The sequence below is a fragment of the Protopterus annectens genome, chromosome 1.part1, assembly GCF_019279795.1.
Source record: "Protopterus annectens isolate FY-2018-M chromosome 1.part1, PAN1.0, whole genome shotgun sequence".
Taxonomy (NCBI): domain Eukaryota; kingdom Metazoa; phylum Chordata; order Ceratodontiformes; family Protopteridae; genus Protopterus; species Protopterus annectens.
The window spans coordinates 535,014,357-535,033,783 of NC_056726.1; positions in this window are offsets into that span (position 1 = coordinate 535,014,357).

Below are 19,427 nucleotides of genomic sequence, written 5' to 3' on the forward strand. Positions count from 1 at the left end.
TTACATTCTCAAAAAGCATGCTTCCAGGTATTCCTCTCTTTCCCATCACACCTCCAGAAACTGCTACCTGTATAAATAAATTCCCTGATATGTACTTGGGGTATAAAAACATCTATGCAAATATTTCCATTCAAAAAGTCTTAAAACTTTGTATATTGCCTTTCCATCATTTCCCAGTCTTTTCTAACCTCCTCTGATTGATCCTTATAGTTAGTATGACTTATTTTATATGCCCTACTTCTTCTTCTTCTTCTTCTTTTGGCTTTTCCCGGTTAGGGGTCACCACAGCAGATCACCTGTCCACTCATGATTGGCAGTGGAGTTTTACGGTGTCGAGTTGCCAGCCCAGCGCCCAACCTTCCACAGAAGGCACACACATGCACACACTCATGCCTAGGGCCAATTTAGAGTGTCCAGTCCACCTACAGCATGTCTTTGGGATGTGGGAGGAAACTGGAGCACCCGGAGGAAACCCATGCGACCACAGGGAGGACATGCAGAATCCGCACACAAGGCATCCCAGCTGAGAATTGAACCAGAGGACCTCTTGCTGTGAGGCAGCAAAGCTAACCGCTGCACCACTGCAGCCACCCAGTTTTTATGCCTACTGATGATCCTTTTTTTATCACAGTTTCTGTTCTTGATTCAGCTACAAACTCAACTAGAGCTGTTTTTTTTCATCTAATACCCATAATCCCTTTCTAACTGCCTAGACTATGTTATCAGTCCCTGATATGCAAGGCGGAGCTTTCCCTCCCTAGTTATTTGCTCTCAATACCTCACTTCATTTGCTAATTTTCGACAATAAATTTTAGCGCCATCTTGCCTATTTTCTGTCCCCGTACTCACAGTCATCCCTTTTCTTTTCTCCATTCCTTGGCTTAGGCCTTAAAATATTTTCTGCTACTTTGTACATGTAAAATTCTGTATGATTGTTGCTGTTCACATCAAGTGCCAGCATCCAAAATTCTACTCCCTCCATATTTTGTGACCCCCCCCTCCACATTTCAACATAATTTCTTCCAATTTTGATTTGTAGTCTCTGATTGTGCTATGTATAGGAGTCATAACTGTGAAGCTCTAAAATATTCCTTCAAATCTGGTAATCCTAAACCACTTTGTTCTGTGGGGAGAAACAGTTTATCCCACTTAACTCTTGTTCCCTTTTCCTCCCAGATAAATTCCTTCAATTCTTTATTAACTATTGTCCACAGCTTCTCCACTGGTTGATAAAATATGCCTGACCTGTATACTAAAAGGACTAAAACATTTTAATGGCTTCTACCTTGCTATCCGTATCCATCATCAAGAGCTTCCAACTTCTCACTTTTTTGTATTATCTTTTGTTAGCCTTTTCCCACGTATCCTTAGCCACCACAATATAATCTTTTTTAATCCAAATACCTAAAAGTTTAATCTTATCATGTCCCCATGAATATGAGTATTGCTGAACTGATTCATGGGTGAGAACACAATTTACTACTATAGCCTTTGTTTTATCCTCATTTATTAATTATATATTCTGAAAAAATTTAAACTTTTTAGAAATGTTCCACAAAACTGAAATATCCTTTTCTGGATATATCAAATATTCAAAAATAAGGCTAATTTTCTACCATCTTGGATATACATTTGAATTTGTGAGTCCCTTATTTTATTTGTCAGTGTCTCAAAATATAAGGCAAATAACAAAGGAGAAAAAGGGCAAGCCTACCTGGTTCCTCTATTCAAGACCAGCTTGTCAGAGAGTAACCCTTCCCACCTTGATTCTTGCCTCTGATTTTCATATTTCCTCCTAACTAACCCCATTATTCTATCAGGAAATGCAAATGCTGTGATTGCCCTACTCATAGAATCCCAACTGAGTATGTTGAATGCTTTTTCTGCGTGACGACCCATTGGCAGGTACGGGGCAGCATTGCACTCTGTTCCCTTTGAATCATCATCATACTGTTAATGTTGTCAAATGTTTGTCTCCCCTCTACAGAACCACATTGATCCATATCTATCAGTTTTAGCAACACCTTAGCCAGTCTATTAACCAGTGGACATAAATATAACAATGGTTCAAAACTGAAATAGTCTGTATCAATTTGAAGTTAGAGCCTTTGCCTTCTTTAAATAGTACAGCAGTACAGTCACCCTAGCTTTCTTGCAAGATCTGGTACTACTCCTTTTAAAATATTGTTAAACAAAAGCTTCTAGAGCTTTACCACTTTTCCGCTCCTAACTTCCACATTTCCACAGGAATGTCACGTGTTCCCGGAGATTGATTATATATCACCATTCTTATCTCATCCTCTCATATCTTGGCTATTTATTCTTTAGCCTCCCCTTCATCTAATTCAGTCATATTTAAGTCTTCTATGAATGCTCCTTTTTTTTGTCATTTCTTGGTTCTCCTTTCCTCTTCTCTATACAGATCTTGATAGAATTTCTAAAATAACTTCCATACATCCATGGGATCTCTGGTTATTTTTCCAGTCCTAGACTCCCTTAGCTTGGCAATGCCCCTTTCTATTTTCTGTTGCCTAAGTCTTCATGCTAATAGTTTTTGTGCTGTGGGGATGTTTATCAAAAATAATTCCTTAACAGCAACCTTTCTAAACTCATACGTATTATCCAACTACTTCTTTATTTTTTCCTTTAGCACTCACTTGTTCTTCTTGTTCCGTAAGATTCCCCTACATCTGCAAAACTTTAACTTTTGATAATCCCTCTATTTTTTATTATTTATTTCCCTTTCATTTCTACAATATTTTTAAATTTCATTTTCATTTTATCACAGTCCTCAGCAATCCCTTGTGAAGAATTTGTACGTTCTCTAGCAACTCTTGAATCATTTTTCATACCCATTACTTAAAACATTATTGTTTTAATAGGTTAAGTTGGAAAGAGCAAACATCTCATTTTTACTTGATTACCCTGTACCTTTATTGGCACATGGTCTGAAATAGTTATTGGATGAGTTTCAAAACTCAAATACCCATGTGAATTATAGTTTCTGTCCAATCTAGCCTAAATATTGCACCTTGCAGAATAATATGTAAACTATGTCTGGGCTCCTGCTAGTAAATTCACACCTTCCATTCCAAATATTCTCATATATTACTTTAGAAATGTACCATCTTTTGTGACATTTTCCCTTGTAGGTCCTCTGATACATCTTCACTATTGCATATTGGGTTCCAGTCCCCATCCATAGGTTCATAGGTAGGTACTAGGCTATCTCCCCGAAGGCATTTATAAACCTAGCTGGAATGTGTTGGCTTTCGCTGCCCCCTTGGATTAGTTCCCTGTGCATTGAAGTGATCCTTGGGGTAAATTTTCTGTTTCCCATCCACTCATCAAGGTTTCTCTTGAAGAGTGAAAAACAAAAAGACAGCTTGGAAACACCAAAGCAAATTATCTCTCAGTTTAAACTGAGAGAGAATTTGCTTTGGTGTTTCCAAGCTGTCTTTTTGTTTTTCGCTAGTTTGTCTTACTTTGGTTTCTGTCTGTTCTCTTGAAGAGTGTTAACGAGGAGCTCTGCCTAATGTAGATTGGAAACTTGTTCCAAAGCATGGGAAATGTCTGGGACAGGAATCTATCCCTCCAGCACGTCCTATTTATTGTTGTGGTGAGGTTTAGATCCCTAGACCATGTGGCTTGAGGGGATATGGTTTTCTTTAGGTGGAGCATGTCCATCAATTCTGGGTTGGACATGGTCTTGTATGTCAGGCATAGATCACCTATGAGTAGGCGGTATGCAACCAAGTACAGCTGGAGTTTCTTCAGTTGAGCTGCATAGGGCATCTGTTTGAGGCCAGTGATCCTTTTGGTGAGGTACTTCTTTGGTCTTTCCAGCTGTTGCAGGTGTCTTGTAAGGTACATCCCAAATGGGGCGTTGTACTCTATGATGGGTCTGATGAGTGATATGTAGAGGGGCACAATGACCTCTTTTGATCTGGATGCAAACCCTTTTGTGATTAGGTGGGCCACATAGAAGGATTTTCTAACCACTTTGGCAATGTGATTATCAAAGGAGAGATTACTATCTACTTGGGTCCCCAGATCCCTTATTACGTCTTCCATATTTAGGGAGCTACCACCTATGTGGTAGTGTGTGGGTACTTTTTTTTTTCCAAAGGGGATGACTATGCACATTTTGGCATTTAGCTTGAGGCCATGGTTTTGACACCAGGTATCTGTCTCAGTGAGACCCTTTTGGAGGATGTCTGTGTCAGCTGGAGAGTCAGTTATAGCCCCTAGTTTGCTGTCGTCTGTGAACTTGGTCAGCCATAGACCTACTGTACTTGCCTGTACCTCTGAGAAGTATATGCTGAATAGGAGGGGTCCTAGGACTGAGCCCTGGGGAACACCATTTGTAACCGGTTTAGAGTCGGATCTAGCTCGCGCAACTCTTATTATGTGGGTTCTGTCTGTGAGCCAGTTGGCAACCCATCTCGTGACATACGTGTTTATGTTCAGGCTGGTGAGCTTGTCTATAAACAGTGGCGGCTGGTGACTTCAAATCAAAGGGGGGCTGCAGGAGACAGCTGAATGGGTGGGGGTCAATGGGGAATGGGGTGTGGTCAACTAGAAAGGGGAGGAGCTAAAACCACAAAAACTAACTTTAATTAAATAGCTGCCCTGGGTGGCAAATCATCAATGTTAAGTTGTCAATCTCGCCTTCATTCTTGCTGGATGGGTTCAGAGCCGATCCTCGGCTCCGACTCGGCCAATACTAAAGCTCGAGAGCTAATTCCTCCGTCTCGAGGCTCCCCTGTATCCCACAATGCTAGGCGGTAACTACTCAGATCTCGTTTGCCGCTATAGCTGACGAGGTGCTTTTCTACCGGCTCAGGCAGGTGAGTGAGAGTTTTTACCATAATAGGTATTTCTTAACCCCTTTTTTGTTTCATACCATAACCTTTTTAGTTTAATTAATATTTAGATCAATCGACCCCTGTTTTTTTGGGTCTATATTCCCTTCCTTTTCTTCCCTTAACTTGTAGGCCTTCCCCCAGTCCTTTAGTGACTAAATTAGTAGTTTTTTGTTAAGGGCTTTTATGTGTGTTTGTGGCTTTGTGTTAGCCTTAATATTTTAATAATTTCTCCAGTAGAGGGTGTGTCTGTAGTGTGTTTGTGTTTTCAGGCACTCCTTTCATGATGTCAAAAGACTCTAAGGTCTCAGGCTTCAAGAAGTGTGACTCGTGCTGTCAGAAAATGTCTCTGACAGACGGTCACACTTCTTGTGTGTATTGCCTGGGACCTTTGCACCTGCAGGACTCTTGTGCTGTTTGTCATGGTTTTATCCCTAGAGTCCTGCAGGAACGCAAGAATAAATTAATCTTGCGGGGCTTGTTAAAGCCTGAAGGCCCCCCGACTCAGTCTGTGTCGGGGAAGCCTTCTAAAACTTCCAAGCAGTCGGCTCCGGTTTCTGAGTTGACTGCTGGAAAGGTTAAGTCGGCTTCGACATCGGCTCCGGCCGGAGCCAATGTTTCCAAGCCTCATACTGTTACCTCGGCTCCGGCTGGAGCCGAGGCTGAAAAAACTCTGTTGGCTCCGATACTCTTATCGGAGCCACAGTCTAGGAAGAGATCCAGATCCCCCTCTATCGGCTCCGTGCATTCGGTGCCAGGATCCCCTCTTCTTTCTGAACGGAGCCATAAAACTCATTCCTCACGGTCTTCCAGGTTATCTGACCACGATTTGCAAAGGGTAGTGAGTAGACTTCTCAAGTCTGAGGCACTGGCCCAAATGCTACATAACCCGACTCAGCAGTCAATGGCTATTTCCGTTTCCCAATACATTCCTCCTCCGACTCCTTTGAGTTCGGAGCCAGAGCTTGTCAGAGCCATGACTGTCGGTGCGTTGGATCCGATACCTTCCCTTTTGGCTCCGTCGTCTGCTCCAATCTCCTCCTTGGAGGGATCTCGGCGCCGAGCTTCCCTCATCTGCTCCGAGGGGGCGACTGGCATCGGACCCTTGTCCGACCCCGCTCTCCCTCTCGGGGCTTCGGCGCTGGTGAGTTCGGCTCCGACATTGGCTTCGGAGCCGTCCCTGTCAGTGCCGGGGGAGGTCCTTGTCTCTTCAGAGCGGGGGCCTCTGGCCTTGCCTGACAGGGGTGCCTTCGAGGTCATGCGGAGTGTGCTAGAACCAGGTTCTGCCCCACAGTCGGCTCCTTCAGCCCCCCCCCCATCTACAGTGCCTGCAGTGATTTCTACTCACCCCCTTGTCTCAGACTGCAGAGAGCCAACTCCTCAAGTTTCCCCATTGGAAATTTCCTCCTCTTCCAAGGCCTCTCCTGACCCGTTAGGAGATCCCCCTAGGAAGAGGCAGTGCAAGAGGAAGCACATTGACTCCCCTGAGTCTATCACCTCTGACACTGACTTAGAGAAATCTGAAGGTTCCCCTCGATCCTCCTCTGAGGATGTCTCCTTTGCTGACATCCTTGAGATCCTCAAACAAAGGGGGAACTGGCCAGCCCTTAACCCTTCGGAGGATGAGTCAGTGTATCTTGAGGCATTTGGCTCTTGCCCTTCTACCTCCTGGGTGTCCCCTCCCTTTGAACCCCTTATGGAAGTGGTGGCAAGGAAGGCTTGGACGGCTCCTGATTCAGTGGAACCCACCCCAAGGAGACCATCTAAATTTATTACTGCCCCTAGAGATAAAGATTTTTTATCCAAAGGTGTCCCTGTTGATGCCATGGTGGTGGCGGCGGCCACTAAGAAGGAGTTAGCTGATCCTTTGGTTCCTGTCCATCCTCCTAATAAGGAATCTAGGACCATAGACAGGTACGGCAAGCGGATGTTCTCATCAGCGACCTTTTCAATGCATTCGCTGAATTAATTATGCCACTTCACTCGTCTCCAGAGAGATTTACTCAAGGATATGGGTGAACTGATAAAGGATCCTACAGCTGAGGGGTTCAAAGACACAATGAACTCCCAGTTGGCAACCCTGAATACTATCGTTAACTCCTCCATGCGGCTGGTCTCATATGCTGCAGATGGGGCGAGTAGAGACGCAGGCACAGGTGTCGCCTTACGACGTCACGCCTGGATGCGGCTATGCAACTTTGTGGACCCTTTCAAGGTGTCCTTCACCAATTCTCCATTTGATGGATCATCCTTGTTTGGTCCACAGGTGAAGGATACATTGACCAGGTGCGAGGTAGAAGGTAAGACTCTCTCTGCCGTAGGAGTCCGTTTTTCTACCCCTTCTAGACCCTATCCCAAAGGTCAGAGGGGAGGAAAGATGTGGTTCCGCAAACAATCCCAGAGAGTCTCATCTGATGCACAAGGTCGATTCCCCTCTAGAGGCAGAGGGGGGAGTAATAATAGACGCCGCCCTAGAGGCAGAGGAGGTCCGCAAAACCAGGGTAGCAGAGAAATGTTCTCTGACAAACCCTTTCAGCATCCCTGAGGGGCTGCCCGGCTGTCCACCTTCAGAGGCAGTCGGGGGAAGGTTATCCCTGTACCCAAAAGCCTGGCTTTCCCTTACTCAAGACAAATGGGTACAGTCGATCATATCCGAGGGTTACAAAATTCCCTTTATTCACATCCCATCTTAACCCAAAAGATCCCTTCCAGACATTCCACCTGGTCTAAGGGAACAAGCAGCATTAGAAATTTCAAAGCTGCTATCAAAAAGAGCTATCCAATCAGTCCCAGCAGACCAGCAAGGATCTGAAATCTACTCCAAATTCTTTTTGGTACCAAAAAAAACAGGGGACTGGAGACCCATACTGGATCTCAGCTACTTAAACAAGTATGTCAGAAAAACAAAGTTCCGGATGGTCACGCTACAGTCCATTCTACCCTTCTTGGGTCAGGACAATTGGATGTGCTCGATAGATCTTCAGGACGCGTACTACCACATCAAGATGAACAGACACTCCAGGAGATATCTCCGCTTCAGGCTGGGAGCCAGTCACTACCAGTTCAGGGCCCTGCCCTTTGGTCTCACTACAGCCCCCCGTGTGTTTACCAAATGCATGGCAGTGGTCGCGGCTCACTTGAGATGTCAAGGATTCCAGGTGTTTCCATATTTAGATGACTGGCTCCTTTCCACCACCACCAGACATCAGCTTCTTCTATCCAGGGACTTCACCATCCAATCTTGCCAAGCTCTAGGCATTTCGATAAATTTGGAAAAATCTGCCTTGTCGCCTTGTCAATCTATTACCTTTATAGGCGCCACCTTAGACACACTCAATCTTTCAGTCAGACTCACAGAGCAGAGAGTGTCAGACATTCGAAAGCAAGTTTCCCTTCTCTTACAATGCAACAAAGTCAAAGCCAGACTAGTTTTAAAGGTGTTAGGACTCATGGCAGCAGCTATTCCCCTTCTCCCCTTAGCTCGCTTTCACATGAGGATCCTCCAATGGATGCTGTTTACTCAATGGTCCTTTCAACAGCTCCCGATGTCCCATACCATATTGATAACTCAATCATGCAAGAATCAACTGTATTGGTGGATCACATCACCTCAACTTCTCCGAGGGAGACCCTTCACTCCCCCCCCCAGTCACCATGTTGACAACAGATGCCTCCCTGATTGGGTGGGGGGGGCATTATCAGGGCAGGACAGTCCAAGGCACGTGGCAACCTTTCGAGTGCCACTTGCACATAAATGTCTTAGAGATGAGAGCAGTGCTTTTAGCGTTGCAAGCCCTTCACGACTCTCTTCCCACTGGGACTATTGCAATTCAAATGGACAACATGTCCGTAGTGTGGTACATCAACAAACAAGGCAGAACCAGATCATACCCTTTATGTCGAGAGGCACTTAGACTTTGGCAATGGGTGATCTCTTCTCAGCGTTTTCTGATAGCAACGCACATTCCCGGGAAATCCAACATTATTGCAGACAAATTGAGCAGAGCAATTCTCATGCCCCACGAGTGGTCTCTAAAGAAATCAGTTCTAGAAGAAGTATTCCTAAGATGGGGCCAGCCTTGCTGCGATCTTTTTGCTACTCCCCAAAACAGCAAGTGTCACGACTTCTTCACTCTCTTCCCGTTACCAGGCCATCCCACCAGAGATGCTCTAGTCCACGATTGGCCCTGGGGACTTCCATATGCCTTTCCCCCCTTTCCGCTGATATCTCAACTAATTCAGAAAGCCATCACCTTGAGAGTGGCAATGATCCTCATTGCCCCTTACTGGCCTCGACAAATATGGTTTCCGTTTCTTCATCATTACCTTTTGGAGCAGCCTTGGCATCTGGACCCAGTACCAGATCTGATAACCCACCAATCGGGTCAGCTGCACCATTCTCTGCCTTCTCTAAACCTCACAGCATGGTTTCTCCGATTCCAACCTTAGCCAGGCTTCCCTCAATATCTCGCACGGTCCGAGATATCTTGATAGCCTCTCATAAATCTTCTACCCGGAAGATTTATAGTAGCAAATGGAAGCGCTTCTCTTTTTGGGCAACATCAAAAAACATAGATCCCTTTACTGCACCTATCCAGTCTATTCTAGACTTTCTAGCAGAACTCTTTCATTTAGGATCATCTGCATCTACCATTAGAGTTAAATTGGCTGCCATATCTAATTTTCATGTTGGTGTTTCAGAGTCTAGCATCATGGCTCACAAACTCTGTAAAGCCTTTTTAAGGGGCGTATTTCTTCTCAAACCTCCAATCAAAGATCCCCCGCCTTGATGGGATTTGAACTTGGTTCTGGCATCCTTAATCCTTCCCCCCTTCGAACTGGCGGATTCATGTTCTCTGAAGTTGCTTTCTTGGAAGACACTTTTTCTGGTAGCTATAACTTCAGCAAGAAGGGTATCTGAACTCCATGCTCTGTGCAGTCATCCTCCTTACTTAGTGTTTCACAAAGATAGGGTATCCCACCGTACTAATCCTTCCTTTTTGCCTAAAGTTTCCTCTCAAGTAAACCTAAACCAAATTATTGATCTCCCCGTCTTTTTCCCTAACTATTCGAACAGGTCGGAACAAAAGCTACATTTTTTGGATGTTCATCGCCAACTTAGATATTACTTAGACAGGACTAAACAATTCAGGAAATCTAATCAATTGTTTCTGTCATATGCAGAAGGGAAACTGGGCCTTCCTGTTACTAAAGTATCCCTCTCTAGATGGCTCACCTCTACAATTACCTTCATTTATGAGATCAGACATCAAAAACTACCCTCAAGACCTAAAGCTCATTCAACTAGGGCATTAGCTACATCCGTAGCTTTTCAGGATAGGCTGCCAATAGATTCCATTTGTGCAGCAGCCACCTTTCACATTACAAATTGGACATGGTTTCCAGAAGCCATGCCAATTTTGGTTCCACTGTTCTCAAGAGTCTGTTCCGATAGGCCACCCGGGATAAGGTGCTAGGGACGTGGTCCCATCCAGCAAGAATGAAGGCGAGATTGACAACTTAACATTAAGAAGTTATGTATCTACCATAACGTTCCATGTTAGTTGTCTTCTTCTCGCCTTCTTTCCTGCGTCCCACCCTCCTTCCCCCAAGCCTGGACAGACCGACAGGAATTCAGTTGTGTTCTTCCTCTGGAAGTCGTCATTCCCACACGTTCTTCCACCTCTTTTCTCCTTTCTGAGGTCTGTGATACCTTTTACGCAGGTTGTTTTGAGGTGGGTTTCCCTACTCCATTCTATGGAGACTAGGGTTGCTTGGTATAGCTATCAAACGAGATCTGAGTAGTTACCGCCTAGCATTGTGGGATATAGGGGAGCCTCGAGACGGTGGAATTAGCTCTCGAGCTTTAGTATTGGCCGAGTCGGAGCCGAGGATCGGCTCCGAACCCATCCAGCAAGAAAGAAGGCGAGAAGAAGACAACTAACATGGAACGTTATGGTAGGTACATAACTTCTTATTATGAGAGTCCAATCAAGACAAAAATAAGTGTAGAAGAATAAAAATATTTCAATGCATTGGCTGCATGACAGCTTAATATCTAGATGGAAACAAAAGGTTGTGAGGCATGAAAAAATAAATTACTTTTTAAATACATTACTGGAATGCCAGTCAAAATCAAGTATAAGAAAAACCAGAAGCACTCAACTCAAACTACTTCTCCTTGCACTGCAGTTCTAATTATAATTTATATTCAGCTTTATTAACGTACCAAGTAACATGCTGAAAGTAGAAATCTCTGTGATGCCCCCACTTGTAAAAATGTTTCTTATCCAAAAAAGACCTGCTGCCTGACAGCTATCTACTTGTTTCATGGGGAAAACATGATCAAAGTAAAAAATGAAAAGCAAACAAGAAACAAGCTCAAGATACATTGCTTAAAGGATTACTGTACAGGTTATGGACCACACATGATTGGCATTCTGTTTAGTTTACGGGTAAAGTCTGTAGAGATGACTGGAAGTCTCCAACAAGTGTAATGAGCTTTTTAAAATAATGGAATCCTGTCCTTTAATACCCAAGGCTTATACATTATCTAGTCAAGTATTCTCTGCATGGCAACAACAGAAAGGCTTTCAATGTTGGCAATTCTTTAACAGTATGCTTATTAAAGCTTACTTGCATCTTACGATCTCAGACAAGCTTACCTTATGGTCATTAAAGCATTGCTACTTAAACACAGAGCAACAGGCACTTTCTGATTAATAAGCATAAATCTGAGTAATAAGCATAAATCAACAGTACAAAAATATGACAGAAACCAGACCGTTCTGCAAAATCAAGGACAGATGAAAAGCCACTGTAGTACTTGTGTCTACCTTGGATGGGGGGAACACACTGCACATTTACACTGCATAACTACTCCTTGTCTTGCTTGGACACATCCAGAGTCACTACATGGGGGAGTGGGGTGCAACAAGTATGTCACAATTTGAAATGTCTCTGGCTGACTGTGATGGCCCTGACACATTTGTCATACCTCTCAACCTCAAGAGCAAGAAATCTGGACAAAGCCATACACAGAAGTGGAACAAAGGCCCAAAAATAAGGACAATTTTTAAATATTGCTCTAATAAACTTAGAAAGATAATAGAATAGGTCTTGCATTAGTATGAATTTTCTGAAGGGTATAAAATCTGAAACTCAAATGTCTGTCATTATTTTCTAACTTCAGTCTTTAGTGATTTATCACTAATTTGCCAAAAAACACAATTTTATGAAAAATGGACAAAAATGTGATGCAAAAATATAAAATAGCCACACAATACAGCTGGGAACCTGTCAAAGAAGGGACACTTTAATATTAGTACTGCTAACTTGAGCAGCTGACAAAATAAAAGAATGTACATGCATTTCAAGTAATCTATAACTTTGATTATTACAGTTATTTCTTAATTGTAAACCCTCCATGTTTTCTTCCAAAATTGCTATTTTGCGGAGGGATTATTAGGGGGAAGAGCAACATTTTGAGCCAAAATCGGGGACAGTTGAGAGGTTGGCTATGCCTAATTCTATAAAGCAATTTATTTGCATGTACCTCTCAACCTGTTAATGCAGTAAATCTGAACAAGGCCAAATATATTGGGGAACATATAAACAGTACTAAAATTGCTCTTGTATAAATTGAGACAGTTGATAGAATAACAGTTCTTACTTTAACATGCATTTTTCTGAAGGTTATGAAGTCTGAAACTCAGTGTATCATTATTTAGTGACTTAATTCCTAAATGATTTGCCAGAAAACTACAAATTTTATGAAGAACAAACCAAAAATAAGAAGCAAAAATCTATTAATTCTTTGAAAATCTGGACAGTTGGGAGGTATAGTTCAGCTGGGCCTGTCTGAGTTTGCTGCCCTTCCCCCCTGACAAAATCATGGTTGAATGGAGCCTCTGCAGCCATTCCACTGAACCATTACTTGGCTATTTCACTCCATTTACCATAAACACTAATGTGCATACTGTTTACTTCTATGATGAGTTGGACTTCATTTGAAAGTTTTATTTTGTATTTCACAGCACAAACACTAAGTCATCTGCTAAACAAAGCAATGCAGTCTCACAATGAAAACTTAGCATTAAAACTTCTCTGACCTTGAAACTCACATTCATTGAAACAGCATTGAAACCCACATGCAAAGAAAATACATTTTGCCAGTGGCAGATAAAGATTAATTTTGGGCTGTTTTCAAATCATAGGCCCTTTGCATATGAAACATACATGTGCTCTTTGATACACCTTCCTCATTGTACTAAATTATATTCCTTGTACAATACAGTACAGTTGTTAGAGGGCGTTTTAAATTTGTTTTGAACATTTTTCCAGTAAGCAATGAAACAAAACGCATGCACCCATAATGGCAAAACTGCCCAGTTCAGAACATTTATCATAAAAGTCTACTCAGACTTCCACAGTCCACCATTATTAGCAAATATGCACAATTCTACAGTCCACCATTATCAGTAAATATGCACAATTATACAGTCCGCCATTATCAGTAAATATGCACAATTCTACAGTCCATTATCAGTAAATATGCACAATTCTACAGTCCATTATCAGTAAATATGCACAATTCTACAGTCCATTATCAGTAAATATGCACAATCTCTGAAGAAGTAAAAGTCATCTAAATAATTCCACATTAAAGAAATCTGTAACTAATGAAGAGGTTGCTGCTAGCAAACACCTATATATTTCATGGTTTCATCGAAAAATAAAGTGTCTGATGCCCCTGAGGAATAAATTGCCTATATTACATTAAAAAAATGATAAGCTAGTAATATTGCAAGAGGAAATGGATGGCAAACTGATAACAGACTCATAGTTAGTATCTTCACCAAGGAGAACATTCTCAGTACGGCAGCATCCACTCCTTGTGGGAGTAGAACCCACAGCCTTCTGCATCAAAAGCAAGTACACAACCTGTTGTGCTATTAACAAGGCAAACCAACTTCACTTAAGCAACACTAAATTTCTGTTCCCCTGCAGCTCTCAGCTCCTTGTAAAATCTACTCAATACTCAACTGCATCTCAACTTCACAGCACAAGAAAACTGGAAAACACCAAAATGTATTGGGGGGGGTGGGGGGTCAAAAGCCCAAAAACCAGGGACACATTAAACATTGCGTGTATAATCTTGGAAAGTTGCTAGAATAAAATGCTGTGTTACCACCATACATTTTACTGCCAAGGTCCCTGTGCAAAAAACAGTCAGAGCAACATACCACTACACCAAATCAGCTGCTTTGTAAAAGAGAGGAAGACTGAAACTTAAATGGCTATCATTTAGTGAATTCAGTTCTCACCATAGCTGTCAACCTCTTAGTACAAAACACCTGGACAAACCCAGTAATGAGGGAATACAGCCCCCAAACATATTCAGTGAATTCACTTCTTTCCATAGCTGTCAACCTTAGCACAAAAAACCTGGATGAAGCCAATAATGGGGCAATACAGTCCCAAAAATAGGGACAAATTTCAAATGTTCATCTTATAAACTTAGAAAATTGCTAGAATAAAAGGTTGTGTTACTGTTGTGTTACTATGTATTTTCTGAAGAACATGAAGTCTGAAATTCAAATGCCTGTCAATTTTACTGCTGACAGAACAAAAACAATTTTCAGCAGAGACCCAGGGAGAAATACTGCAGACACGTCTTTGTAAAATGACAGGGCACCAGAGCAAATCCACACAAACACAGGGAGGAGATGCAGACTCCACACAGAAGGCACCCCAGCCAAGAATCAAACCAGAAAACCTATAACTGTGAGGCAATAATACTACCACTGCACCATCAAATATGCGAGGAATTAAACATTCAGAAACCTGAAGTCTGAAATTCAAATGCCTGTCAATTTTATTTAACATTTGTTAATCAGGACAGTCTGACTTGGAACAAAAAAAATGTTCAGCAGAGGCCCAGGAAGAAATAATGCAGTCATGTCTTTGTAGCATGGGAGGACACAAAAGCAAACCCACACAAACACAGGGAAAAGATACAGACCCCACAAAGTAGGCAACCCAGCCAAGAATCAAACCTGAGAACCTACAGCTGTGAGGCAACAATGCTACCACTGCACCATCAAATATCAAGCATTGCAACATTTACAAACCACAGATATTATGAGGAACAGATCAGATCAAATATGAGGCAAAAATCTGCAATTTTTTTTTTTTTTTACAAATGGTGGTGGGTATGGAATTCAGGTCTTTAACACCTGCATGCAAGGTACAGGGTTCAAGCCTGAGATATTCCCTACCACACACACACAAACACCTGTAGTAGCAAACCACAAAAACTAAATATACTGCCCTGGGTGCCAAACCGTCATTATGAGAGTCCAATCAAGACAAAATGAAGCGTAGAAGAATAAAAATATTTCAATGCATTGGCTGCATGACAGCTTAATGTCTAGATGGAAACAAAAAAGGTTGTGAGGCATGAAAAAATAAATTACTTTTTTTTAAATACATTAATGGAATGCCAGTCAAAAACAAGCAGCACTCAACTCAAACCATTTCTTGCACTGCAGTTCTAATTATAATTTATGTTCAGCTTTATTAAAGTAACAAATAACATGCTGAAATGTTGGCAATTCTTTAACAGTATGCTTATTAAAGCTTACTTGCATCTTGCAATCTCAGCCAAGCTTACCTGAAGGTCATTAAAGTATTGCTACTTAAACACAGAGCAACAGGCACTTTGAGTAATAAGCATAAATCAACAGTACAAAAATATGACAGAAACCAGACCATTCTGTAAAAATCAAGGACAGATGAAAAGCCACTCTAGTACTTGTGTCTACCTTGGATGGGTGGGATTCTCTGCACATTTACACTGCATAACTACTCCTTGCCTTGCTCTGACACATCCAGAGTCACTACATGGGGGAGTGGGGTGCAACAAGTATGTCACAGTTTGAAATGTCTCTGGCTGACTTGTGATGGCCCTCACACATTTGTCATACCTCTCAACCTCAGAGCAAGAAATCTGGACAAAGCCATACAAAGAAATGGGACAAAGGCCCAAAAATAAGGACAATTTTTAAAATATTGCTCTTATAAACTTAGAAAGCTAATAGAGGTCTTGCATTAGTATGAATTTTCTGAATGGTATGAAATCTGAAACTCAAATGTCTGTCATTATTTTCTAACTTCAGTCTTTAATTATTTGTCACTAATTTGCCAAAAAAACACAATTTTATGAAAAATGGACCAAAAATGTGATGTAAAAATATAAAATAGCAACACAATACAGCTGGGAACCTGTCAAAGAAGGGACACTTTAATATTAGTACTGCTAACTTGAGCAGCTGACAAAATAAAATAATCTACATGCATTTCTGAAATAAAAGTAATCTGATTATTACAGTTATTTCTTAATTATAAACCCTCCATGTTTTCTTCCAAAATTGTTATTTTGCGGAGGGATCATTAGGGGAAGAGCAACATTTTGAGCCAAAATCAGGGACAGTTGAGAGGTTTGGTTATGCCTAATTCTATAAAGCAATTTATTTGCATGTACCTCTCAACCTGTTAATGCAATAAATCTGGACAAGGCCAAATATATTGGGGGAACATATAAACAGTACTAAAAATTGCTCTTGTATAAACTGGGACCGTTGATAGAACAGGTCTTACTTTAGCATGCATTTTTCTGAAGGTTATGAAGACTGAAACTAGTGTGTCATTATTTAGTGACTTAATTCCTAAATGATTGCAGAAAAACACAAATTTTATGAGGAACAAACCAAAAATAAGAAGCAAAAAATCTATTCATTCTTTGAAAATCTGGACAGTTGGGAGGTATAGTTCAGCTGGGGCTGCCTAAGTTTGCTGCCCTTCCCCCTCACAAAACCATGGTCGAATGGAGCCTCCCCCTGCAGCCATTCCAATGATCCATTACTTTGCTATTTCACTCCATTTACCATAAACACTAATGTGCATACTGATTTACTTCTATGATGATTTGAACTTCATTTGAAAGCTTTATTTTGCATTTTACAGCACAAACACTAAGACATCTGCTAAACAAACTTGGCATTAAAACTTCTCTGCCCTTGAAACTCACATTCATTGAAACATTAAAACCCACATTCAAAGAAAATACATTTTACCCATGGCAGATAAAAATTAATTCTGGGCTGTTTTCAAATCATAGGCCCCTTGCATATGAAACATACATGTGCTCTTTGATACACCTTCCTATTGCTTTGAACATTTTTCAAGTAAACAATGAAACAAAACTGCCCAATTCAGAACATTTCTATCATAAAAGTCTACTCAAACTTCTACAGTCCACTATTATCAGTAAATATGCACAATTCTACAGTCCACCATTATCAGTAAATATGCACAATCTCTGAAGTAGTAAAAAAGTAATCTAAATAATTCCACGTTAAATAAATCTGTAATGAAGAGGTTGCTGCTAGCAATCACCTTTATATTTCATGGTTTCATTGAAAAATAAAGTGTCTGATGCCCCTGAGGAATAAATTGCCTAAATTACATTAAAAATAAGCTAGTAATATTGCAATAGGAAATGGATGGCAAACTGATAACAGGCTCATAGTTAGTATCTTAACTTTCAGTACAGCAGCATTCACCCCTTATGGGAGTAGAACCAACAACCTTCTGCATCAAAAGAAAGTACACAACCTGTTGTGCTATTAGCAATGTGAGCTGACCTAGCATAATCGGCACTAAATTCTCTTCCCTGCAGCTCTCAGCTCCTTGTAAAATCTACTCAATACTCAACTGCATCTCAACTTCGCAGCACAAGAAGTCTGGAAAAAGCCAAATTTATTGGGGTGGGTCAAAAGGGCAAAAAACAGGGACACATTAAACATTGCTTGTATAATCTTGGAAAGCTGCTAGAGTAAAATGCTGTTACCACCATACATTTTACTGCCAAGGTCCCCGTGCAAAAGAGTCAGAACAACATACCACTATGCCAAATCACCTGCTTTGTGAAAGAAAAATGCTGTGTTACCACCATACATTTTACTGCCAAGGTCCATGTGCAAAACAGTCAAGAGCAACATACCACTATGCCAAATCGGCTGCTTTGTGAAAGAGAGGAAGACTGAAACTCAAATGGCTATCATTTAATGAATTCAGTTCTCACCATAGCTGTCAACCTCTTAGCATAAAACACCTGGACAAACCCAGTAATGAGGGAATACAGCCCTCAAACATATTCAGTGAATTCAGTTCTTGCCATAGCTGTCAACCTTAGCACAAAAAACCTGGACAAAGCCAATAACAGGGTATTACAGTCCCAAAAATAAGGACAAATTTCAAATAGTCATCTTATAAACTTACAAAATTGCTATAATAAAAGGTTGTGTTACTATATATTTATTGCTAGAATAAAAAGTTGTTTTACTATGTATTTTCTGAAGAATATGAAGTCTGAAATTCAAATGCCTGTCAATTTTACTTCTGACAGAACAAAACAATTTTCAGCAGAGGCCCAGGGAGAAATACTGTAGACACAGGTCTTTGTAAAATGGTAGGACACCAGAGCAAATCCACACAAACACAGGGATAAGATGCAGACTCCACAAAGAAAGCACCCCAGCCAAGAATCAAACCAGAAAACCTATAGCTGTTAGGCAACAATACTGCCACTGCACCATCAAATATGTAAGGAAGTAAACATTCAGAAACCTGAAGTCTGAAATTCAAATGTCTGTCAATTTTATTTAACATTTGTTAAACAGGAAAGACTGACTTGGAACAAAAAAAACAATTTTCAGCAGAGGCCCAGGAAGAAATAATGCAGACATGTCTTTGTAACATGGGAGGACACAAAAGCAAAGCCACACAAATACAGGGAGAAGATACAGATCCCCCCACAAAGAAGGCACCCCAGCCAAGAATCAAACCCAAGAACCTGCAGCTGTGCGGCAACAATACTACCACTGCACCATCAAATATCAAGCATTGCAATATTTACAAACCACAGATATTATGAGGAATAGATCAGATCAAATATGAGGCAAAAATCTGCAATTTTTTTACAAATGGTGCTGGGTAGGGAATTCTGGTATTTAACACCTGCATACAAGGTACAGGGTTCAAGCCTGATGTATTCCATACCACCATGAGTCTAATCACCTGTATATTGCACCTTGGGCATTTACACACACACACACACACACACACACACACACACACACACACACCTTACCTGTGAAATCCTGTCCATAGACACACACACCTTACCTGTGAAATCCTGTCCATAGACACACACACACACACCTTACCTGTGAAATCCTGTCCATAGACACACACACACCTTACTTGTGGAATGCTTTCCATTGACACACACACACACCTTACCTGTGAAATGCTGTCCATAGACACACACACACCTTACCTGTGAAATCCTGTCCATAGACACACACACCTTACCTGTGAAATCCTGTCCATAGACACACACACACCTTACCTGTGAAATCCTGTCCATAGACACACACACACACACACACCTTACCTGTGAAATCCTGTCCATAGACACACACACACCTTACCTGT